Below are 25,499 nucleotides of genomic sequence, written 5' to 3'. Positions count from 1 at the left end.
CGGGCGGTCATTTTCGGTAAAACAAATTGGTAAACATTGGCAACATTCGCCGGCCCAGGAACGCCGGCGCTCGTCGGTGAGCAGCAATCCAGTGTCCTGAGAGCCACCGGCCACTGCAAACACTGGCCGCCACCGAGAGCATGGGTTGGATGACGAAGTAAGCGAGCAGAAGGATGCCGCGAGTGAAGGGGTACGTCAATACTCCTTTTCGGTGCGAGCGAGAGCGGGCGAGAGAGTGTCTCAATCGGCCCTCTTGAGGATTAAATTGAGTTATTTGCTTAATAATTTCATTATGTGCTGTATGTGTGTAGTGTCGTTCCGTGGTCCTGCTCCGGGGCACCGGTCCCCGAATGGTAGCCGCCGTCTGGAGGTCGGAGCACGCTAACTAGGGAACGTACCGACGAATCAAAGCTCAGGTTTTAATTTAACCGAATCATGTGCCTGGCTGCCGGCCGCCGCTTTCGGGTGGTCCTCGGGCCGTTGGAGGACATTCCCAACAGATATGACACAGACTCGTTGCTGCACACACACATCCTTAGAGTCGAAAACACCTGTAAGCATCGAAGAATTCCTATAGATATTGTTATATCTATTACCCGAGAAGAATCTCTTTCCATGATATAAGATACTAGATTTTTTAATGTGATTTTAATGTGAATGTGAAGAATTCTATCGCTCAGTATGCAAGAACACAGCGAAAATATCAATATTGGGTGTATGAAAATCTAGAATTTAGATTATCATCCGAGTTCGGATCGGGTCAATAACTGTAACATACATCATACCATTGCTTCTGTAATTTGGTTTGGACTTTTTGAAGTAATAATTCTCGGTGCAACAATGCAGCACTCATTTCATTTCAGTGCTGCATTGTTGGTTGGTTCAGTTTTGGCTTCGATACAGGAATATAAAAAACCAAGAAACACTTGGCCTTGGAAACACTTGCACTCGCACTCAGAATAGGTTGAAGTCTATAGTCTCACCAAAAGTAGTGTCCAGTCCAATCGATGCTCATCCGAAATGGTTCAAAAGGTTGGTTCATCAAAAGTGATTCATACTGCAACAATTTTTGTCAAACATAATGCCTTAAAATTAATTTTCTACATCCACCATATATGGTATATCTACACGTTTACCTATACGCACAGAGCGGAACACTTCTAGAACATGACAATAACGGTCATAGGAGCTAAAATACCAAAAACTAGACTTCAAACACACATTACGTTATTCTCCATTAACAATATTATAACGCACTCAGTCCGTTTTCGTGGATCACCTCCGAAACGATAATGTTACGTAAAAAACCATCAGTGGTAAGCCACCAAGCACCGGCACCAGAGACTGACCACAGACCCAACGGTCCGCAGGCAGCGGTGGAAAATGCTCGCCAATCGACTGATTACATGCTTTCCGATTCCACGTCCGATCTATCGGTTGTGGCAGCGCCGGATTACGAAACGGTACCATCCACTGATTTCAATTCCACTCTTCCGAACCACCAGACCGGGGGTTAGCGTGCCGTCTCTGGCGTGGTTTGAAGCTACCCCACCACCCAAAGGAGTTTTGGGTTCCACCCACCGTCATCCACCGTTGTTAGAGGAAAGTCAACAGTAGCCATCAGACTGCTGCAGCCAGATGGAAATGAAGCCGCAATTGGAAAATGGTCGTTTTTATGTTTCCTGCCAGTGTATGTGCCCTCCGATTTCACTGAGTTCTGGGTGGCCGTGAAAACCGTGCAAGTAACGGCCGCACACAAATCAGCCCTTCAAAACTGCCAACAGAATGAGGGAGCGAGAGAGAGAGAAATTAATTAAAATCTTCGCGCGGATATGATACTGCCGACTCCGGCGAACTAGCGATTTTGGGTGCATGAAGGTGAAAAGGGATCTCGCGCGCGCTTTCCATTCCGTCAGCCACATTGGATCAATTGGGGGGGTTGCCGGGCGGTATGTTGTTTTTTGTGGCAGCCTTGAGGTTTAATTACTTATCTTAGACCCGCCACGGAGCTGGTGGAGTAAATTTTTATGTTCTAGAAATTGAAACGCTATCGAGTGAGGCCATGTCCCGCACCAGACCGCTTGGTGGACACGGACCTGGTGGGCCGATTCTTGGAAGCTCTCGAGCCAAAGTGTATGTTTTGGGACGTGCTTCGGAACACGCGGGGCGGCGGGAAATTAAATGATAATCAAACAACCGCACCGTAAACAAACGACGGACGAAGGAAAGCAAAACATCCTTCTCCCTCCTTGAAGGGCCCTCTATACTTTACTGTCCTTCCGGCCTCGTCGGGACCTCACCCGGATTCTCCCCCTTTTGGCCACGTCTTTCCGGGAGCGCGATGCTCGCGAAATGTTGCTCAGAAACCAGCGGAAAACTCCGGAATGTCGACGCCATTCGGGTGACCCATTTCTCTTTCTCTCACTCTCTCTCTCTCTCTTTCTCTCTCACTTTCTCTCGCTGTGAGAAAAGTGTGTCAAATCGCATTGCTCGCATTTGTTGTATTTCCGCACCCAGCGCGCCACTGTAGGGTGGTAGGGAAAATATGAATGACTTTCCATATAACCGGACCCGGGATTCTGGGCATCGGACGTTTGCCAAACCCGGTTTGGGACATAGCTACGCAATGGGCTGGCCCGCCAAGGACGCGCAGGGCAAAACGAGTTGTTAATAGCGCGCCGGCTGTTGTTCCGCGCGTTCGATAGCGCTGGCCCAGTGACCCCAACGGCACTTCTGCTGCTGCTGCGGCACCTTCGAAGGATCCTTGCCGGGGGCACCTTAAAGCGTTCGACTCTCGGTTCGAAGGAACAAAAAGGGACACTCGACACGCCGGTTCCCTTTTTCGCGCCGGGAGCAAAAGATTACTGCCTCAAGAAGGGACACTGAAGCGAAGGGTGCGCAGGATCACAAATTATCAGCGGCTAGCCAGCCAAGCCAGGGCACGCGAACGGCGCGCCACAGTATAATCCGATAATTAATTGTACCATTAATTGATCCCCGCGGTTGATGGGTTAATTTTTGGTGGTGGCCCAGACTGACTCTCGCCTTTCGGTACGATTTATATAGCGCGATATATAATTCTCGACTGCCGAGTGTCCTGGATGCACGGGAAATAAATCCCTTTCCGCCCTTTGGAAGGATGAACCCAAAAAGTCCACTTCACACGAGGACTGCCATAGCCGGCAGCTTATCATTGCGAGGCGATCCGAATCCCTGAGGACATCCATCACAACATTGTCGAATTTTCTAACCAATTTGCCCGACTGAAGGCTGCCAAGGACATAACAATAAAAGCTGCAAATGGCTCGGGTCCCACAAAATCTACCTTTCTTTCCGGGTCCGGACAGCGGTTCCTGATTCGCCCGGTGACATAAAGAAATACGACTACCGGCCCGGCCAAGCGAGAGAACCCGACGAGGCTAATTCTCAGTCGTCACCAGTCGGCCCGGTTTCCCGGTGATCGACGGTTTAGGTTACGGTAGGACCGGGCGGCCACGATAAGCATGAAATACAAATAAAACTGGTCCCAGCATTCGAAGTCCGCATGCTGATTGAAAAGTGGAAACCGTCTCCTGGCCCCCACACGTCCCGGCTTTTGCGGGCCGAGCGAAACGACGAGAAAAAGGAACCGGTTCCCTTTTTTCACTTAAACTTGCCACCGGCACAAAAACGAGGGTCGCTATCGGTCGGCGACGGCGCTTTCCCCGACTGCTCGATCGTCCACCGTCCACCCCGTCGGAGTCACTGAAGCTTGGAGCCAATTTTCACCAGCCCATAGTCCTCCTCCGAGTCGCTATTGTGTGACATGTCCTTCGCTTCGCTTCGTAAAATTGGTTCGGCTAGACGTAAAAAGTTGATTATCGGACTGGAAATAAACTTCTGCCGCGTGCCGTGCCTCCACTGCACCGGGTGCGTGTCCTGCTCCCGGTCAGGAAGAGACCGGATCAACCGGGTTCCAGCCGGGGGCTACCTGGGCAACCCCCGTCTTCGGAGTCCTTCGGAAAAGCAAATCGAACGCTTCCTGGTGGCTCCCGTTAGTGGTGTTGGTGGTGGTGTGGCTTCTTCAACAGCCACACCCCCCTTTCCGCCAGCCCCTGGGTCCTTTTTGCAACAAAATACTTCTTTCCGACGGAATAATCTGCCTGCCGCCTGGTGGGCCGTGGCGCCTTTTGTTCCGCTTCCAGGATTCTCCCTGCTGGCCCGGCAGGGTGGGGGGCCTAATCGGCTGCCCGAAAAGGCATCCCAAAAGGCGGTCCCTTCATCCACTTACCCGAAGCCTGATCGGAAAGTTAGACAGCTGGGTCCTGGGGACCGTATCAGGAGCGGACCGGACCGAGCCGAGCCAGTGGCAGGGTATGGTTACTTTTGTCTCTATTGAATAAATTGTTAATCCTCCTACGGAGCCGCCCCTCACTTGCTCGAGCGGCCACCCAAACAGAGATTCGCTTCTCCACCTACCAAGAGCGCTTTCTCCCCCGGGGCGACTTCCGGAGAAGTTGCATCGGGAACTCGACGTTCGAGTGGTCGTTGAAAAACGAAGGAGCCCGGACATGAATAAATACATATACATATGCGCGAAAGGGTTCCAATTCGGTTGTTTGCGATTGTTTTATGGCATCCCACGATTCGCCCGCCTTACGGCGCGCCATAAGCCCACAATCTGCTTCCGGGCTTCCGGATATTGGGTTCGGGCACAAGGCGGTGTCTGAATTGGCTTCACTCACTAGCTCCCCCACACATACACACGTACGGTCTCTTCCTCACACAAAAACACACAGAAAGACACGTGCAATGAGTGTTCCAACTCTTGCCCCAAACGGTTGCCGAGGACGAGTGACCGACCGATGTCCTTGTTCGGCACGGGTCCTGGCAGCAGCGGAAGTGTTTACCAAATGGCTGAACACGCTGGCGACGCTACACAATGTGCATTCCCGGAGACACACATACACATACAGACACACAGGCACACAAAATCGCATCCAGTCTGGCGGGCATCGCGACCGACCGTGCACTCGGGAGTGTCCCAATAAACAAATTCGGTTCGCGAGCAACGGCACAACAACACCATTTGCTACCCTCCGGTCCGGTCCACTCGGCGTCACCGCGCGCCACCACTTTAAGCACCAACCGATGGCCACGGGAGCATGCCGTTGTTTTCAAAACTCCCAGCACTTCCACGAACCGCACCGGAGCCGTCGTCGTCGTCACCGTCGGGAACTTTTGTGTTGCTCCCGGTTCCGCCCGGTGAACCTGTCACTTCCCAACACCTTCACACTCCGGTCCCCTTCGGTCGGTGTCGTTCGGAGTGTCACACTTTCTCACACCGCAGCAAGCCTGCCCGGAGCGAAACCTCTGTTTCCGGTTTGGCTCCTTGTGCACCGCCGGCCAGGACAAGCTTTTGCTGAGCTTCGCCTACACAGGTCACGAATGGGGGTGGGACCGGGTGATTTGAGGCAGAACGTCCACCCACCCGGCCCGGGTTGACTCGGATTATTATATTCCACCGGGTTTCCTTTAGCCACCGCCGAACCCTATCAGGTGTGGCGCCGAGTATTGGGTCGTAGTGTTTTGTGTTTATTATCATTCAGTTTAGAAAGCCCTCGTGTGTGCGAGAGAGAGAGAGAGAGAGAGAGAGAGAGAGAGAGAGAGCGAAAGAGCGAGGGATGTTTTCACTAGCTTATCGAATATATTGTTCGGTGGCTCACTTATTTATTTGATCCGTTTCCACACTCCAACACAGTGCTCCGGAGCACTGTTTGGCGAACTTAAAATAAATAACCTCACACTAGACGTGCGGAAAATGGACAACTTTCCACTCCAGCCTCTTTGGACACACCCGCGGGGTGTGTTTTAAAATTTGGAGAGCAAAAAGTATTATTTTTAGATTGATGCTTTTGTTGAAACAATATTATTACGTTTACCTTTCGCTCGCCCCGTGGCAGCTGTCAGTGGGCTATTTATTCGCGTTTCAATTGCGCTAACAAACTTCACCAAAGTTTCGGACGTCAGCACCCAACGGCGCACTCGGGTCTGGGTTTTATTGCACACTCCTTACGCCGCGGACAACATCAGACTTTTGCGTGCACGCCTGGGAATCGCTCACAATTCACACCACCGCACGCACCGCAACACAAGCACATTCACAACACGGCGGGTGGATGCATCCGGCATTGCAGCAACCAGGGAACACCCGTCATCCACAGTTCTCCCGTCGCCCGACTGTGTTTGTGCGTGAATGAGTGTTTATTTTTTCACGACCTTTGCACGGTAAAAATGACACCACAATGGCGGAATCACGCGCGACGGACAGCGAATCCGGGGCGCCCACGAAAACCGCACGAGATGCACACGTGCCGATCGCAGGGAAAATACTGAACCGCACGCAATCGATCTCGCGGCAACAGCAGCAGCGCACCAGCCAGCAGGATATGATTTTCTAATCGGCCCCGAATGGCGGCAAAAAACCCGAACACAATCCCCGAACCCGGGCCGAAGTGAGAAGTGAGAAGAGCGCGTGAGAAGGGCGCGTGAGAAAAGCTGCGTGCGAACGGATCACGGGGTTCTCGCTTTTCCCACGCGTGGCGCTCGTCGATTTCTTGGAAAGGAAAACTCCCCGGTGAGAGAGAGAGAGAGCACAAGCACCGGAGAGAAGCGGTGCCCGCTCAGATCCGCAGAGCCCAACGTCGTGGGGAACCGAAGGGCCGAGGACCGGAAAACCCGAAGATAAGCGACCCGAGTGAATGACAGCCAGGACCGCGCGAGTCCTGTTCGGGTGTCCTGTTGATATTGCGCGCTGCGGAGAGGATACCGTTTTTCGGAGATTGCGGAGCCACGTGACTCGCGCTACGCAACCGAGCGGGCAACTCGCCAGGCGCGCCGGTTCCGGCGTGACATTTTTCGAACTCGAAAAGTCCCAGCCCGGCCCCAGCTGGGAATGCAACACGCGGATTTTTGGCCTGCAACTGGCATTTTCTAACCGGAGGTGTTTGTGTGCGAAGCCCGCCCGTTAAATGAAATTGTAAAACATTCTGAGGACAGTTAGCTGAGAATATGCTTATGGAGGTTGTTTTGTCTCAAAGAAACCCACAGGGAAAATGGGGAATGCTAATTCACATTGCACATTTTGACTACACAGTTCTTGTTTAGCTACTCAGTGTAATAATTAATTTAAACATGTTTTTGGCCTAATGTTAAATCTGAAACGACCAAAACAAGCAAACTAAATTGTTTCGGTGGCTTGGCTAGATTTAATAACTACTTAGGTATTATTTATGAACTACCAAATGGTACATTATTCATTCTCTAGTAATTGCTAGTAATAAGAACACATATGGTAAAGATTTAAGTGATGGCGTAGTTGGGAAAGCATTTAATATACACAGCACTTAATATGCACACCAAGAATATTTACCGTTAACGAAACTATCAATGAGACCAAATTAAAGCAATTTGCAGTCTCTTAAATTACATGCAAAGAATAGTGCCGTCGTTTCAACAGTGTTTCCTGTGCATCTTTTGCAACATTTAAACAGGTTTGAATGGCTCAGTTTGAAACAGGTTAAAGGCTGCGGCTCCCTGCCAAATGCTTACGAGAGTATTCGCATTTCAAGGGCACAAATTGTAGAGCAGATATTCCACTTCAGGCAACGTCTTACCACTGTGGAACAGACATAGCATTTCCTGTCGATTGGTTCCGGAATTAAATTGGGTTCTTTTATCGTTGGTCAGTCCTTCGAATGTTGAAGCTTTAGTCACCATCAATCTCCCACTTTGGCAGACCAGATCGTGTACAATGCACGGAACGGCGACAGATCGAGCCCTATATGATGCATGATGCACCATTGGAAGTGGATGCACGTCAGGCGGCAGCCGATAGATGGTGCGGGACGGCATCTGGAAGGGCAGGAAACATGAAGATAGCCATCTTCACAAAGCCCTTCGAGGGCCGGGCACTGCAGTAACGTGACGCAGACTTGGCACCGGTCCCTCAGCGATCGGCGTTTATGAAAACCCTTTTGGGCTAGATTTTCTCTCTCTCTCTCTCTCTCTCTCTCTCTCTCTCTCTCTCTCTTTCTCGCTCTCATCCTCTCCGTAGTCTGTTAGGGTGGAATGCAAGGACATCGAATTTATGGCATTTATCTTTAATCGCAACCACCGGTAAAGGCAGCTGACCCGCGTAGGCGAACATCCTGGCGGCCGAAGCCCTTTCAGCAACAACTTCTGTGCCGTGCGGGCATTGTTGTGGACCGCACACATACACATTTCGTCAGCCGAATGCTCAATATCCCTTTTTCGGTTCGGGTTTGATCTATAGGCATAACCACGAGGCCCATTCGTTGCTCTGCACTGAAGAGTCCCCATTGCGCTCTGCTATGCCACTGGAGTTGGCTTACTTCGGACAACATTTCGCGGACACTGAGCAGAAAGTCACAGTGCGAAAAAGAGAGGGGACTAGAGAGTAAAGAGCGAGAGAGAGAGAGCGAAAGTGAGCCAGTCAGCTAGCGGGTGAAACTGAGCCTGAAATTTGATGATTCTTATCGGCAAATATTTATCTTGCTGCTGCCCAAAATACGAGCCCGGCAGTAAAACAAATGTCACGCAATATCTACGATGTCCGCGCTGATCCTGGCGGTGGGGCTAAAGAGCACACCGGCGGCCGTTGAGGCCGGGGCTCCGCCGAATGCCAGTGGCGAATGTCTCGCCCTGAGCCCTGCTGAGCTGTGTGGCGAGCAAAAGTACGGCACCCGGTGGCCACTGCGCCAGTTCAGGATTATGGATTACGCCTGGATGGAAGGGACGGGGACGTTACGAACGATTTGACGGGACCTTTTTAAATACGTACTAATCACGCGGTTCCCGTACGCGCATGGAATAGAGATTATAGTTGTTACAACGCCCCATTAAAGCCATCACGGTTGGCAGAGCATGGACAAATGCCATTTGTTGTCCGTCCGTCCGTCTGTCCGTTCGGCACTCAACGGTGGTTTATGGAGAAACCGCGCTCCGACGGACCGATAGGAAGTTCATTGCAATCCCGGCCCCGTTTAAGCTCGCGGTTATCATGTTGATGGTGCTCGAAGCCGGTTGGTAAAATTACAAGTTCCACCAGCCAGTAAATTATCCCAAAGTTTGCTAAATTACCCACTTTGGGAGCGAAACTATTTCAAACAAACAGGGGGCTGTTCTTCGTCGAAGCTTCTGGCTCCTCTGCAAATTTACAGCCATGATAAGACGCTAACTGTCGATTGGACTGTGATAATACCTACTCTCGAAATATCTTGTCATTAGTAATATCATTTGAGGCTTGAAGGGTAGCTAAGCATAACCGTGATGCTTACTATTAAAACGTCACAGTCTTAATTAATTATAGAAACCGGTAAATCACTCTATCAAAAACTTTAAGAATAGTTTGAATAAAATGCATTCAACCAGTAAATACATTGAAAGAAAAGAATGTAACATTGTGTGTTCTTGTAACAATCCTACAATATATTTCGTGTAAGCGAGTACAAAGATTGAAGTCACTGATTAAACGATTTTACACATCTACTAAATTGTCTATATGAAAACACCAATTCCCGTTAATTATTTGACAAAAGGTATATGTTCTATAACTAAGCAAAAGAGTTTCGTAAGAAGTTCAAGGGATGTAGCTAATTTGTTTTAAGACAATGAATTATTTTGTACTTTATTTTGTTTCAAATGGTAGTGAACAACCATCAACGATAAATGGCAAGGACGAAACATATTGAATAAACCATTTAACTTTTATCGAATTAACAATATAGTCGATATCCGATTCCTCCCAGAGGCTGATTTTATTGAACAACAAGTTACGCATGTACGCCCAAGTCTACCTATGCTTCCATTGGAAGGACGACCATTTTAACTGGAATCATCGAACTGCATAAGCAAGACACCGGTTTGGCTAACAATTATCACCACCTTCCATTTACCAATCACTTTAGCTACCACACGAAGTGCACTCGGCTCGTCCCTTTATTGCTTGCAAACAATTTTATTTGATCCAGCTCCAACCGGACAGCGTCTGCACCCTGCAAACAGCCATTTGACACCCTTTAATCTACCCGGTTGCGTTAGTGGCCTGGGTTCGTGATTGTTTCCGACGATAAAAGTAAATTACCAGGTGCGCCCGTTGTGCACTGTGCATGATGTATATTTTATTCCCATTGATCCCGGGCCGGCCAGCAGGGGCCGGTCTTATCTTGAGCCCGGCCGGCCCTTCGCTTCCGTCCAAGACGTCCGGAAGTGACTAAAGTGCGGCAATAAATTCGAAACAAATGCACCCGACCCATCGTGGGGCACCAGCTACACCGGATGTAGAATTGAAATTTAAATATGCACCAAGCCCCCGGATTGCGACTGCAACTGCCATATCGAATTCATGATGCTCTTGGGAACGTTAACTTGATGTCCTGACCAGGCCCGGGCGGTCGCCCGGCAAATCGGCATCGATCGACATCCAGTCGGGAGTTTCTGCTCCCGGACCCAACTGCCGATCCGAAGTGCGTTTCTTGAGAAGAACTTTGCCCGGAGGGCACCAGGGTTTGGGTTCTTCGAACCAGGTTCAGGATCTTTACTGGTCGGACTGGCGACCGGATTGTTCCTTGGTGTGTCATCAAATTTCTAGTGTCCATGCAGGCGATAAACTCTTATCAGGGCCTCTGGGTGAAGGAAGAGCGGGAAGACATTCCGCTTCCGATATCGAATTACCCTTATTACTGCCAGCTATCGTTCTCCATTACTATCATTATCTGAAGATCGGCCCCGACTTCCCGGGACCTTCCGGAGGCCTTCTGTTCGGCGTCTCGGCTGAGCTGAGCTGCGCTGGCCGGGCAGCTGACAAAACCTTCATTCACCGGCCGGAAGACGTAAACATGTCCCACAAGTGCCATCTTCAATATTCCACTCCGTTGCTTGTGCACTTCCGCCCATTACCTAGCGTTTCCCCCGCTCACCCCGCAATGCCAGCTAGTGGCCCCTTCGTCCCTGGGCAAACAGCTCCAACTCCAACGCCAACTCCGGGGCTAACCGGTCACGATCAACCGCAGCGATCTGAGGAAACACAAGATTTTGACGTCGGATCAAAAGTCCCTCCCAACCGCCCGTTCCGGGCTTCTCCGGCCGGTCCGACCTCAGGGGTTTCCGGGCGAGTAGCCTGTGGTTCCACCACAGACAGTGAGCACCGGATAACCACCAACAATAGTAACAACTTCATTACGAGCTCGTCCGCCCGAAACTTTTCTTCCCACACCGCGCCTGGTCCACCCGACGACCGCCGGCGCCGGGCGTCTCTGTCCCGCAATATGTGCCTTCCGAGGCACCTCCGGGCCGGTGCCGCGCATTGCAGGCAAGATGTTTAGATAATAAATTATCCATATTATTACATCTATTATGTTTTGACACGTCCCGTAAAGCGAAAGCGGAAGCACCAAACTAGCTTATAAACACCGCTCATCGCCACCGGGGCGCTCGTCGCTCCGCCGCGCTGTCACCTCGTCATCTGCCATTAATTCGCGCCCACACATACACACACACACCTGGAGCCGTCGTCGTCAGGACCTTAAGTCCATCGGAAGTCACCACACCGGGAGAGGTTTCGTAAAGTTTAATTAAATTTTCGCTTCTCGCCCGCCCACAGGGACTGGCCACTGGTGTCTTCACCTTGCCCAGTGCCATCCGGTGCAGAACACGAAATTGGAGAGTCTCTCTCTCTCTCTCTCCCTCTCTCTCTATCTCTCCCTATGACTTCCCTGTGGCTCACGTCAATCGCACTGTGGCTGCGGTGCGTGATGGTTTGCGGAGGTCTGCATGGATGCAGAATTGGAACGGTCCAAAAGTTTGCCCAAAACTTTCCACTGGAGCCGACGTCCCCGTTCCCCATCGGGAGATGCGCTTTCGTGAATTCCCAGTATGAAGCGGGCAAAAGTTTCCAGCGAAATCGACAGAACCAAAACTTGTCGATTAGGCCTCTTCCACACGCAGGCTCACCAGTCAGTCTGCCCCAGCTAAACTATCTGCTACCTTTGCAAAACTTCACTCCACTCCTCTGAAGGGACCTACTCAACAGGGGCCGTCAAAAGTGACCTGCCTTGCGGCTTCTGACTCGCACGGGGATTCATCCGTGGATCTTATCGGAGCCGGTCGTAGACAACCAATTACTTAAGTTGATTATCCTAGCACGCCCCGCAACGCTGCCGGAGTCCGGAGTTGAATCAGCGCTCCTTACGGGCCGACGTATTGAAGTGTTACAAATCCGGAATCTGCTGGCATGGTTAGTCAGTGATAAGCACCACGAGCTTGTTGATCGCTGCAGATGCGGTGCCATTGACTCTATACTCTACGGCGAATATGCATCTGTGGCACTTTCTTGAGCGTTGAAAGGGTGTATACCGTCAGTTTAAAATACAAATAAATCGGAAGCGCTTAATGAGCTTTTAACCTTCAAAGCCGTAATGATGGGCAACATCAAACATTTGCTCAACATTTCATTCTATTTCATGGCTCTTTTGTAGCTGATAATTTCCTAAAATGTATTTATTGTTTTAGGATGAATGAAATGTATTGTGAGATAAAAACATGTGTTACTAATAATAACCGCATGAATTGATTCAAAGTCCTAAATGAAAAAGTCAAAAGAATAAATAAGCTACAGGATTTACTAAACGATGTTGGGGCCCCAACATAATGAAGCTAACGCCAAACACTCAAACACTAATACATCGCACCGGCTTTCTTGCCTTCACCTTTGGGTATTATTTTAGCAAAGAAATAAATTAAAATTCCTCAGAAGAAAATATTGATTTAAGGCAGCCATTGGTTAACTTTTCATTTGCCATTCTTGATAAATCGGGCTGCCTGTTCGCCTGTCAGTTGATGCCACAGTTCTGGGAACAAGAAACAACAAACACATGTAAATGCTTCGCCAAAGACAACGGCCCCGGAGATTATGAAGCCGCTTCCAGGAAAGCCTCTGTGCTCCTTCTGGTGCAAATATTCTTTTCTCCGTGAAGTAAACGTTAAGCACCGAAAGAAGCCTGCGCCTACATCAATGTCTTCACCATTCAAAACCTGACGGAACGAGGTGAGGGGCGAACGCAGTGTTTGCAGAAGCTTTCGCAGAGCTGGGCAGCACTCATCACACCCCATCGACCGTCAGTGCTTTCAACAGGTGCGTTGGCTTTCCGAAGTTAAACGCCCGGGACGCCTCCAGAATTCACATTCATAAACATATCCTCCCGCGGTACATTTGGCCGCTATACGTGTTTACCCAGTTTAGTAAGGACTGTTCTGGAGCGCGACTGTTTGATAATTCACCGGGCATCGGTTGCAGTCGGACGGTGTGCAATGGGCCGTGCAGATGCAACCGACCTTGGTTCAATTATTGGCAACGCTGTAGCATCGCCAGTAAATCAATGCGAAACATCCAGGCGCCGCCTCGTCCACCCACGACGGCGACTCAGCTTAATTAATCGATCTCTCGAGATCTCGTGGCACACGCAACCGCAGACCATCGGATTAGAGCTGCAAGCAGTTGTGTCACGAACGTCTTACAGCAGCGCGACTGCATCGCGTCGATAGCACACTCGACCCCGGCGTTGCGGCTACACTCTGAAGTCCTTAGCATCGAGCCTCAGTGCCGAGACTCAGATCCGCGCACACAAACACACACTCGCTCCACGGACAACTCAATTAAATGGTTAATTACTAAGCTTTCATCAGTGCATTGCCAGCCCCGGCCAAGACAATCGACACTAATCGCCAAACAAAGAGACCGCGCTTCCCTCGGCCGAGCGCAAGGATCTGCGGGGCGCGCGAACTGGACGGCTCAGATTATGGACGTGTCCTGGGCCGACGCTGGGTGAACGTTTTCAATTATCACTCCGTGGTGTCGTTAACGGACCAACACTAGAGCATGTTGGCCACGTTGGGGTTAGTTGCGTGCGTGCATTCAGTGTAACCAACAGCGTAAGGTTGCAGCTGAAAAGCAGACGTTGGTGCATCGTGATAAATGAGTAAAAAATCTGCCAGATGCCGTGATGGCACTAGCAATTACTTAGCAATAAGTATAGAAAGTGAGCGGGTTTTTTTTATTTTGATTCTTTTCCAACTCCTCTTAAAACTGTTTCAATGGTTGGCAATTTAAGGGAAGCTTCAATAAACTGCTCAATTATTTTAAAATGGTACGAATTAAAAATGTATGATGGGATTATCCATAAAATGAATGACACATGAAGAAACGATTGTACCAATAATAATCGACAAACTATGGCTGCTAAATATTTCAAACAGTTACGTTCGATTCCTTCGCGACAGCCATGGTTAAACTTTCCAAGGATTTTGACACTTAATTTTTTGACATTTTAATCATATGTTACAGTTTCCATAGCGTAGTTCGTGTAACACATATTTTACATATTTGATCTAAGGACTTGCTAACAAAGAAGCATTGTTTCGACACAGTACGGTTCTACACCGGTACGGCCAAATCCATAAAAACGCCTCTAAAATCCGAAGAATCCTATGACTAATTTATCGACTTACCTTCAACTTGGCCATTCAAGCACGAAGTACGTTCTGTGGTTGCAGTTTTTCTGAGAAACTCTTGTACAGGTACTCAAATCATTTGACCCTCTCCCCCACGACACACGGGAACTATGCAGCGAACTAGCGAAACGACAGCTCCACGTCAAGTGACTGTGGGCAAAATGCATGACCAAAACTGTTGCAAGTTAGTACATTTTTCGTCTGAATTTGATTAATCTATGGAGTAAATATTTCATAGCTGGTCTGTCTGTCTCGGATGCCTCGGATGCATACCAAAGTTATCATTCATTTCGAACGGAGGTGAGCTTCATACTCAGAATTAGCACCCAAAATTGTTACCACCTGACGAACCCTCGTCAACCGGCCGCATTTGCGGGTAGTGTTTCTACGTAGCTTCTTGTACATCATCGCTCAAACTAGCCGCTGTAAAATGTAGCCTTCCGCTTGATGGTGCACAAAACACCTCAGGCTGGTGGCGTCGGTAAGGCGAAAAGAACATCCACTTAAGCTACCCAACACCACTGGCAGCTAGGAGTCGTTCCCCGGCTTAAATGGCTTCCGGTTGGTCCGATTATCTGTCATGAATTCATTATACCATCACAAGTCATAAACTTTAACTGACTCCCACCAGCAAGGACGATTTATCGGTCAGCCCCTCCGATTGGCCGGCACTGTCCGCCGGCATGGCCCGAAATTCGTTCATCGTCGCCTGAATAATTGACCAGCAGCCGCACCGTGTAGGCACCGCGGCTTTGCACCGAAAGTGTATTTTCGATTACCGCGCACCGGCCACGTCGGTTGGGCTGCTCGTTGGCGTTAAAGCATCTTGCGGCCACGGCCCGGTTGAGTCGGTGGGACCGTTTTTAAGCGCTTGCCACCGGACCGCCTGCTACATGAATAATCGAACTCCTCCGCGGTCTACCGGATCCGCTTCCGGGCCGGTGGCCGCTTAAAAATACCCGCCCTTCCCGAAGAGTCGCTGCTGATCGATCGAAGCGCTTCTGTTAGCCTCACGCCGGTCCGGTCAGTTCAGCCGCGAGCCTCGGGTGTAGGAAGTGATTGATGGCAAGATGAATAATTAACCCGACAAAGCAGCAGGGCCCACTGGTGTCCCCGGCGGAATAATTGCGTGGTCAATGACGACGACGCTAAGCACGGACGACGATCGCTGGTCACGGTTCTGTACCGCCTTTAACCGACCGATGCCCAGGTCCAGGTCCTTCAGAACCGCCCCAGGCAACGCCATTGACCTTCACGGAATGTCGCCCAAAAACACGCCAATCGTCTGCCGTCGATACGATTGATTTTTCGCTGCGACCGGCCATCGGATCGAGCGTGTCAACAGGTCCTGCTCGGTGTCGTCGACAGAAGGTGCGCGAGATCCACCAAAAAGCCATCCCTACACCCGTGAAACAGCAACACTAAACCCCCGTGATCCGGTTCCGTGGCTGCCGTGGACCATGTCGGCGGTTCCACGGTTAAACTACGCTTAATTACAGGGCTGCTAAAATATGCAAAACTAACCACGTGGCAACCGAGGCCCCGGCCAGCTCGGTGTAACCTGCCCCCTGGTGGTGGTTGTAAGAGGGCGGTCCGATGGGTTTTGGCTGGCGTCGGGTGCGTTACCACAGGGATTTGGATTAGATCCTGATTGTTGTTGTGGGGTTTTCGGGGTACTTTTTTACAGAACGCCTTCCCGGATCGGGAAACGGGTGGACGGCCGGGCCGCCGGAGTTTCCACCCGTGACATCAACACTGTCCATTGAACGAAAAACGGTACCCATAATTGTGGGGCAATTTTCGGTAATTTATGTTTGCCCCAGGGGTGGGCCACCAGAGGTGTGTTTTTCTGGTTAGCTGTCGGGGCTTTGTTTGTCGTTGGAATTTCGTCTCCGGCCCGAACAAAAAAAACAGAGCCACACTTTTGGTGAGCTTTCTAGTGAGACGAAACAAGTCTACCTCCCGGTGCCCGGTGAACAGATTCCCGTGGACTAGATTTTTCATGAGCCAATTAGAGCCGTTCCTGTTAATTGCAAAGCTCATACCTTATTCACGGCGAGCCCAGTGAAAAATGACACGGCTGCGGATTCGTGTGTAAAGGACCCATTTACCAAGAATTGACGGAAATCGTTTCCGGTCAGGTTTTAAGCTTTAGTTAACAGAGGCCATTATTGTGCCTGAGCAAAACTACCTCACAAGTTTGTTTCGTTTGTTTTATTGGGGAGTTTTTCAATTAGCTTAGAGTAACTGATCGTCAAGTTGTATTTGATGCCACTGTAAGCGTCTCAAGATGTGTTGCACTTGTTTCAGTACACTATTCTAAGAGTGGAACTGAACTCTCAATAAACTAGTTTATTTGTTCTATAATTTTCCTAACCATTATTAACCATTAACCAGATGGTAATTATTGTGCTACACAACGTGTCCTTCATTCACGCTTCATTCCTTTTTTAGTCATCGCCAAGTTGAATCTCATAAAAAATTTGATTTGCCAACAAAAATTTATGTTGCGCGAATTTCGAAAATGAATACGCTACACTAGCCACACTATGTTGTCGATCTAGCCCACATAAAGTGTATCAAACTGAATCTGGACGATCCAACAGCAGTATTTTATCTAGAATAACCACGGAAGTCGTGGCTCGTCGGTATACCAATTCAACAATTTAGTTGGCAAATGTATTAGTTCGAGCGCATCAACTTGATTCCAAAACGTCAATGTCAACGTTCATCATCAACGAGCAAATTGTTCTCAGATATTACAATCCAATTTAATTTTATTCAACATTTTCTACAACAATTGAAACATTGAACACTAAAGATTGACATTTCAGAACCATTTGTACGGCATTTAGCAGCGCCATCTAATTTTATTTAAAATACAGGAGTCCTACCTTCGATGCTTCCAAAGTTCGGTAAATTTCGCAAAACAACTTCCGGCTTTACAATTTTCCAAACAAAACTAAGAAAACGAAATTGTGGTGATCCGATGACCACATATTCCTAAGCCACCACGATTCCCTGTTTTCGTCGCACCCAAGACGCGAGTGCATTTAATTAAAGCTTTATATCACGATCAATTAAACTACGAACTCACGAAACCGATGCTGCAACCGATCGCGCCCCCTCGGGGTACCGTTGTGAAATATTCAAAGTGAAATCAAATAGCAGTTGAATGGGCCAACCTTCTTCTAACCGATCCAGTTCATTTCGTTCGTCGTTTAAATGAAAGCGTCACACGCAAGAAGTGGAAAGAGCGGAAACAGAGCGAGACAACCGAAACCCATCTGTCGCCAGTTCCGGTTCCCCGAGATCAGGAGGGCACAGAGTGCACAGAAACTCCGGTGGCCAGGTCGGGCCCATCGTCCGGTGGAAACGGGCTGGGTTTTTCTTGCCATTTTTCTGCTGCACTTCGGAACCCACTCCCGTCCCCCAGGCAGCGCCCGGGAGTGCTTTTAATTCGCGTTGCCCACATTTGCATGCCAGGTGTTTGCTTTTAGCGCTGGCCGGCGTCTGGTCCACCCCGCCTTGACGGTGGGTTTCATTTAATATCGGTTCTTAGGCAGGCCGTTAAATTTTTCACGTCACTGCCCGCTGTCCCGCTGTGTCGGTTGTTCGGAGGAAAACGGAGCCTCGGAAGTCCTTAGCCCGTTCCGATGGGAAACGCGGGAGCTTTCGGATTGTCACACGGGTTCCCCGACGAACGGTTCCTCCGACATTAGCTGCACATAAACATCAAGCGACCGAGAGCGTATGTGTAAGAGTGAGACGAGGAATCGCATATCCTGTTGCCGTCACCCCATCAGTACGCCTAATGCCGGAAGGGTTGCCCTAGTCGCTGGTCCGCAACCTCCCGTCAGCCGCGTCCAGGGTGAATGAATTTCGAAAACACTTTAGCGCTTTTCGTTGATCTACTTCCAACCACCTTCTCCATCTCTTCCACACTCTCTCTCTCTGTTCCCCTGGGGGACCCAAGAGGGTTGATTTTCTTTCCAGCCCACATCCCCGGACGCCACCCTGGCTCGTCGCCGCTTCACCCGGTTGCTCTGCGGACGCTTTGCGCTCCGAAAGATTTCCTCTGATGTGGTGCGTCCCGTTTATGTGTATATGTTTGTGAGGAAAGTGAGAAACCCGCCGAAAGCAAACGACTTTAGCAACACACTCATTGCCGTGCCGGGAAAGTGAGCTCATTCGCAGGCGGGCCGTGCCGGTGGCACCACAACTACCGGCAGCGGTTCCGCTTCCGGTGCAAAGTGAAAACCCGGAAAACCCCAAGCCGGCCGATGGTTGGAAATGAAATACAAAGGAAAAAGTGGAAGGCCACGGCACAAAAAGTGGCTCTCGGTGCTCCGTGCAACGCCCCGCTTCTAGATGAGGCAGCATATTGCCCGCCCGAAGCCCGAGCAAAACGGTTGATGGAGAAAAAGGACATGGCGCAAAAAAGCAGGAAACACCACAAAGCCCAACCGAGAGCCGAGAGCTGCTGGCCAAATGGATGATTCATGATCTTGATGAAACGCAGCTCCACGTGTGTGTTTGTATGGCTCATGTGCCGACAGCTAGCAGCACATACACATAGGACACAGAGTGCAGGGACTGGCCAAGCGGATAAGGATTAGAGCGGCGGAACAGCGCCAAAGGTTGCGTGGCGCAAAAAAGGAATGTTTAATGTACCGTTTCTGAGTGATGTTTCGATTAATTTCCAGAATTTGGCATCAGCGCCGATATTTTTCTGGTTGTTTTTCGCTCTTCTTTTTGTGTGGGGCGGCATTCGAGAGCGAGATAGAAGCCCAATTTCATCCTCAGCCGTCAGTGCCAATTGGTTTTTTCCGACTACGGTCTGGCGGATGACACCGTTTTATCAACCGCTCACACATCATCCACGGATGCTTAGAGGAGGCATCTTTTCTTTTCGTTTTGATAAAATATGTTATCAATCAAAACGAGTGAAGTAGTTGCACTCGGAGACCATCGTTTGCCGCCCGAGAACTGGTTCGCGCTACGCCAAATATTTTGTATAATTTTTTACGCCGCTAACCAATGTGACCAAACGAAAGATTAAGGAAGCTGTTAAAGTGAGAGATGTTAACCAAACCGCCTTTGGTTGTGTTTAACTCGATATCCTCAAAGTAACGGGAAAGATGATATTGATTTCCACACCTAAATAGTACATCCTTTTAATGGTGTAAGTTTTATAAAAGGTAAATTGCAAATCGGTTTTACAAATTTATTTGTTCTCTAAATTCAATTGAGGCAACCTCGTTCAGGGCGCCGTTTTACTAGTATTTCCGCCTTACAGTCTCATACTCAAATCTGACGCCCTGTACCAAAACCAGATCGAGTAATCCAATTAGTTGTTCAATGGAGCGACAAATTGAATATTTTCACGTCTTGCTCGTCACGAAATTCGAAAAGTGTTTCGTTTGAAAGATTAAACTGCTGATTTAAACAAATTCGTCCCTCCGCTTTGCAAACAGCAGCAACCAGCTAATGATGAGCTCTGAGGCCGGCCCTGAACAGCTCTTGAGCGGCGTAACGTTCGATGATTATTAACAGTGAAACTGTACGCACGGAGTGCTCGTCAAAGTGCATCTAGCTAATTTATCCACCACGATCGGGCTGCCCGAAGCCAAAGTACACCGGGAGCGGGGCAAAATTGCCCCACAACCATCAGAAGCGGAACAAAAATGCTTCACTTCCAATCGCAGTTTGAAGTGTGGACCTGCCACCGGCGTTTGTTCTTCGTGGGCGATACAACAACTGCGAACGGATGTTGTTGCCAGTCGTTCCCGGTTTCAAACCACCCGGTTGATGGGCCGGACGAGTAACGCGCTCTTCGTCTCTCCTTCTCTACGACACTCACCCGCGGGAGTCGCTCGACGATGGTGCAAATATTTACAACCCGCCAACTGCCCAACTGCAATGCAAGTCCCTCGCGACACCCGATCGGGTCCGGGTGCCACGGTTTATGCTGTTTACCGTTGACATTCAGTGCTGTGATTGAAAGAGCGAGAGAGAAAGAGGGAGCCGGAGGTGAAACGAACCTTCCGGTTTGCGAAACAACGATTTTCCGATTTCTGACTCCTTGGGCATATTTGTGTCGACTGTCGACAGTTTAAACAAACAGAACCCAGCCCGCGGCCTCCCGGAAGTTTCCCGGAGGTCGTGCCTCGCGCGAAACCGGATGGCCGACCGCTATAAGGCCTCGGCCTTTTCCCCATTTCCACGTTCCCCACCGTGCCAAGCCGTGGCCATGGCGGTGGCGGTTCGCAATCACGCACACAAATTAAAACGCACCTTTGCTGTGTTCGACACCCGACGACGTTGTTCGTAAATATAGGAATACAATTTAATTTTCACGAGCCCTTCGGTGGGTTGGTGGGACGAGTAACGTGCTTCCTACAGGAAATGCCCACCGAGTGCGGCCACCGGAGCGGAATGTAAGTGCTCATATTTTATGAAGTTCGCCTTCGGGCAATGGCTGGCCGAATGTTTGTTTTTCAATCATCCACGTTTCGATGAGTTCTTTTTTATTCTCTTTGACGAGGTACGAGGTGCGAGATTTAAGCGCCCTAAACATACCTAAGCTGGAGAGCCCAGCAATGGGTTACAGTATCGTAAAAGGCTACTTGCATAATTGAAAGCCAAATGGTGGGCAAAAATTTGCGGCGATCACTTTTAAATATTTAACCGACGCTAATCTTCCTTAAAACACATCACTTACCCGTGGCGCAAAAGCAACATCGTGGCCGTCTCTCGCGGTTCTCGTTCGGCGTCCGTACGCCTCGCGCAAAAGGAAACAACCAATGGTGGAAGAACTTACAAATTTTCATAAACCTCACTCCGACGGCTATATCGGATCAATAATAGTTAGCAAAAGTACGCTACCCGCTGCTGTGCTGTTGGTTGGCCGGTCGCCAATTTCGCGAAACTTTCGAAGCAGAGGGCGAATGATGAGTAATTTTCCAAATTGACATAAAACTTCGAAATGACTTTTTAGTGCTACGCTACGAAAGAAAAAAAAAACATTTCACAGTCCAAACAACCAACTACCAACTAACCAAACAGGACCATCAACTACAAGAAAAAGCGTCAGGAGAGACAGAGAGAGAGATAAACCAGAGAGTAGGACATTGAACATGACCGGTGTGATATTTATCGACATGAATATTTATGTTAACATCGTATTGAAAAATCAAGAAAAAGTAGTTTGTAATGTGCTTTAACTACTTGTGAAAACGAAGAAAGAAATACTTGTGAAATGTTTCTACGTTTTTAAGAAGAAATATTTGTGAAAACGTTTTATAAATAAAATTTTAAAACGTTGGTCTTTTTCCTTACTTTTCCAATAAATTTTGAAATAACAAATAAATAAAACAAATATTCAACTGATTCTAAAATTAATTTATAATAGTATTGGTTATATTTTTTCATAAATTGATAACTGTTTAGTTTCGTTTTTCCTCGTTTGCTTCTCCTCTTTGTTTCGGCAAAAATCTCTTCATACTTATCAGCAGTTATCGCTTCGTAGTACAAGAATGAGTGTGGCACAGATACTCCGAAAAGCAACATAAACTAATAATTCATAATAAACTAAATTGGAGTTCAATACCAAGTTCATAAAAAGTTTTTTCAACTTAAAAGTTTTTTCGAGAAGTGCTCTTTCACTCGTTTTTTAATTTTTGCAGTGAATATGAAAATTGAAATGACCAAGCTGAGCTTAGCGTATGAAATGCATCGTTCTTTTTAATCAATTTTTCATCATGGCACAACATCATCGGTACACAAGATATGGATAAATACAAGATGAAAAGCAGAACCACGTCATAAATGAATATATAATTACCAGTTCAATTGCTGTCTAAAAAACAGTTTCTTCACAAAGACAATACTTAATCAAGTTCTTTACCGTGAAGTAGAGTGAGTAGCGTATCGAAAACCACATAGCTCGTTTCCCAACAGATTTCGCCCAAGTAGTTGAAAATGCATGAACGATAATACAATGTTTTATTTTCATATCACCTCAATTGGCGTTGGTGCCCGTCCCGACAGAAAATCTGCCACGATGTCCCTGGACGTCCGGAAATTTAGTTCCTCCCGCTAGGCCGTGATTGTCGAGCGATATTTATCACCAGCCAGCATCGATCGGTCTGCTGATGCAGGTGTTGCAGGTACCCAAAGGCGAATGAACGAACTGTAAATAGTTTTGTTGTGTCACTCCATTGGGTTGCATCCATTTACTCGGTTCCAACAATTAATCTTCGACCACCGACCGACCACCGGGCGCTGAGAGGATTTGCTGATTGGAACGACCGCACCCACCAGGACCAGATGGTGTCGAGAATGTTGGAAGATTGTGTCGAAAGGTGAAGACCTGGTGCCGATGATGATGAAGCGCTCCTTCCTTCCATCAATTAGTTCGATATCTGCTTCCGTCCTTCCCAAGTACGATATCTGCCGGCGAATGAATTTACCTACTATAGAGCTACAAATGTGTTGTTAACGTGAACGTAGAAAGATCCGTTGTGGACATTTGTTAAGGATTAAAAATCTCCTTCTGGACATATTATATTTCCAACAACGATAAGCCTGTGTGAGGATCCAATTCGCTCTCGATACCTAAGACTGCGACTGTAGCGAGATTCGTAGGCAAAAGATATGTACATCGATGAGACCATACCCCATAGATAACACACACAAGCACATACTTCAAACATACAGTCCTTCGTAAGGCTCATGGTGACAATTGTAAGCCACAGATTGCCTCAGCACAGATCCACAGCATGACATTATGTGGACGATGGTTGATAATAAATGAAACGGATACAAATCATATCTTTCAGCAGCAATGGTGCCCTCTCCAACCCTGCCGGAAATGCCACCCCTGTGTCTGGTGTACATGTTTCTCCTGCGAACCATCGCCACCGGCGTCGCACCTTTTCTTAAGCTTCCTCCGAAGGCGAAACATTGGAACATTGTGCTCCGGCATTGTGCGGTCGACGGCGAACATTTGATTTTCAACCCGACCTCAACCCAAGGCTCGACCGTACGGCGGGATGTGGCTGCCTCGTATGTCTTATGCTACACTGCGCCGTACGGTATCGGCTCAAAGGATACAACATGAGATAAAATTAGTAAAAATTATCATCCTTCAGGCGCACACCATCCTCGATCCGTGGGTCCTCCGAGGAGGGGCTCGGTGCAGCGACACCGCCCCCCTTGCTGCACGGGGACATTGTAGAACATGCAAAATATGTTTATCTCGGTGCAAGATCGCACGAAAAGGTCGAGTGCCCCTCGGCACGGCCAGCGACAGGTACCACCAGGGTCCTAATGTTTGTGTTGAAACATTTCTCATCGGTCGCTGGCCCAAGAACGAACTGTGCGAAGAACGTCTTTCGCGTTTAGGACTATTTTGTAACGGAGACTATCGGACACGAGAGTGCACGTGTGTGTGGGTGTGTGTTTGGTTTTGCGGTAAGCAATGGCAAACCTTCGAACGGTCAAGAGGGGGAAAGGGGCTGAAATGGATTGAGAGAGCTTTCTACCGGATGTTGCTCCTTGTAGTCCGTTTTCTTCCAGGAACCCGAGCTAGACTTGCGTCCTTGTTCGTTATGTCACAAACCAAGAAAGGATTTATTACCAAACCTAGCACAAGAACCCTTCATTAACTAGGGATACCTCGTCAGGCTCCGAAGGACTAGCTTTGCTCCGCATGTTTGGCACTGATTGTCGTGAAGACCACAACCTGTCCACGAAGCATTCCTTCGGTTACGGGTGACTAGTGATTTTGTTGACAATAAATTGCATTCGAATTTGTTGTTCCAATGGTGTTATCCGTTATCGGAAGGTATCAATCTCATCACACATATCGAGATGATTGTTGGAATTTCTATGTGCGTGAAGTGTTTTTTGTTTGTTCATAAACAGAATATTAAGTTTAATTCTTTAACTAAAATGCTGAAGAAACAACAGTCATTCCTTTAATTAAATAGTGTAGTCGAGTTTCAAGTGACTTCATTATGAGCTATAACTTTCATTTTGTTTTATTATTAATCTAGTTATTATTGTTTTTTTTTTTTGAATTATTAGAAAGAGCACATTTCATTTATTTCCAGTAGCTTTGCGGTGACACAAAGTTCGTAGTTCTTTCGCTAGACCACACCAAGGTAAACAGAACCTCCACTCCTTTTGCACCAAAGGACGGTGGGCCAAAGTAAAATCACTTACTTAGCAAATGAAATTAAGTAAAGGACAAATTAATCCTCGACCCTTACACCATCGATCCCGATCCAGTTTACGATCGTGCCGCCCAGCTACCACTACCGCTTTCATCACAACAAAGCCAGCAAGGATAATTATAATTAACGTGATCCTTTCCCCTGCCAGAGCCCTTTTGATCGGAGTATGTGTGCGTTGTGGCGCGCGTCGGCACAGTGCACGCAGCACGCATCGATCCCGGAAGGCCTTCGCGTGGCCGGAGAACGACAAATTCTAGAGACGCGCTGGCGTGAAGGAGAAGCACTGTGCCTGCCAATCGCTGGAATCGCCGTCGAGGCACATGGTTGAGGCAGATAAGTGAAGCGAGCGTAGCATTGTTTTCTTTTGTTTCGCTGAGAGGATTAGTTGAAGATTAATAATAAATAAAATTGCCTGCGCCACCACGACCCACCTTGTGCGTGGCTATGTGTGTGTTTGAACTGTTCTGTACACGGACCTGTCAGGAATCGGCTTGCGAACGCCGTACGGCTTGTTTGTAGAACGGATTTAGTCGGATGACTCCGGGACTGTAGAGCCCGGGCGCTACTACCATTGCTCTGGCATGCTCGAGTGGCGAGGCTGTCAGTCAGCGTCCCTTCCGGGGAGTGCTGCCGTCTCCAGCGAAGGCATTGCCACACGTGCGCCGCTCCGGTTCGTATGTTGACAGGGAA

The sequence above is a fragment of the Anopheles bellator genome, chromosome 2 (genome assembly GCF_943735745.2).
Source record: "Anopheles bellator chromosome 2, idAnoBellAS_SP24_06.2, whole genome shotgun sequence".
In the NCBI taxonomy this organism is placed as follows: domain Eukaryota; kingdom Metazoa; phylum Arthropoda; class Insecta; order Diptera; family Culicidae; genus Anopheles; species Anopheles bellator.
The sequence above is the reverse complement of the archived record's forward strand: the minus strand, read 5'-3'. Positions refer to the sequence as shown.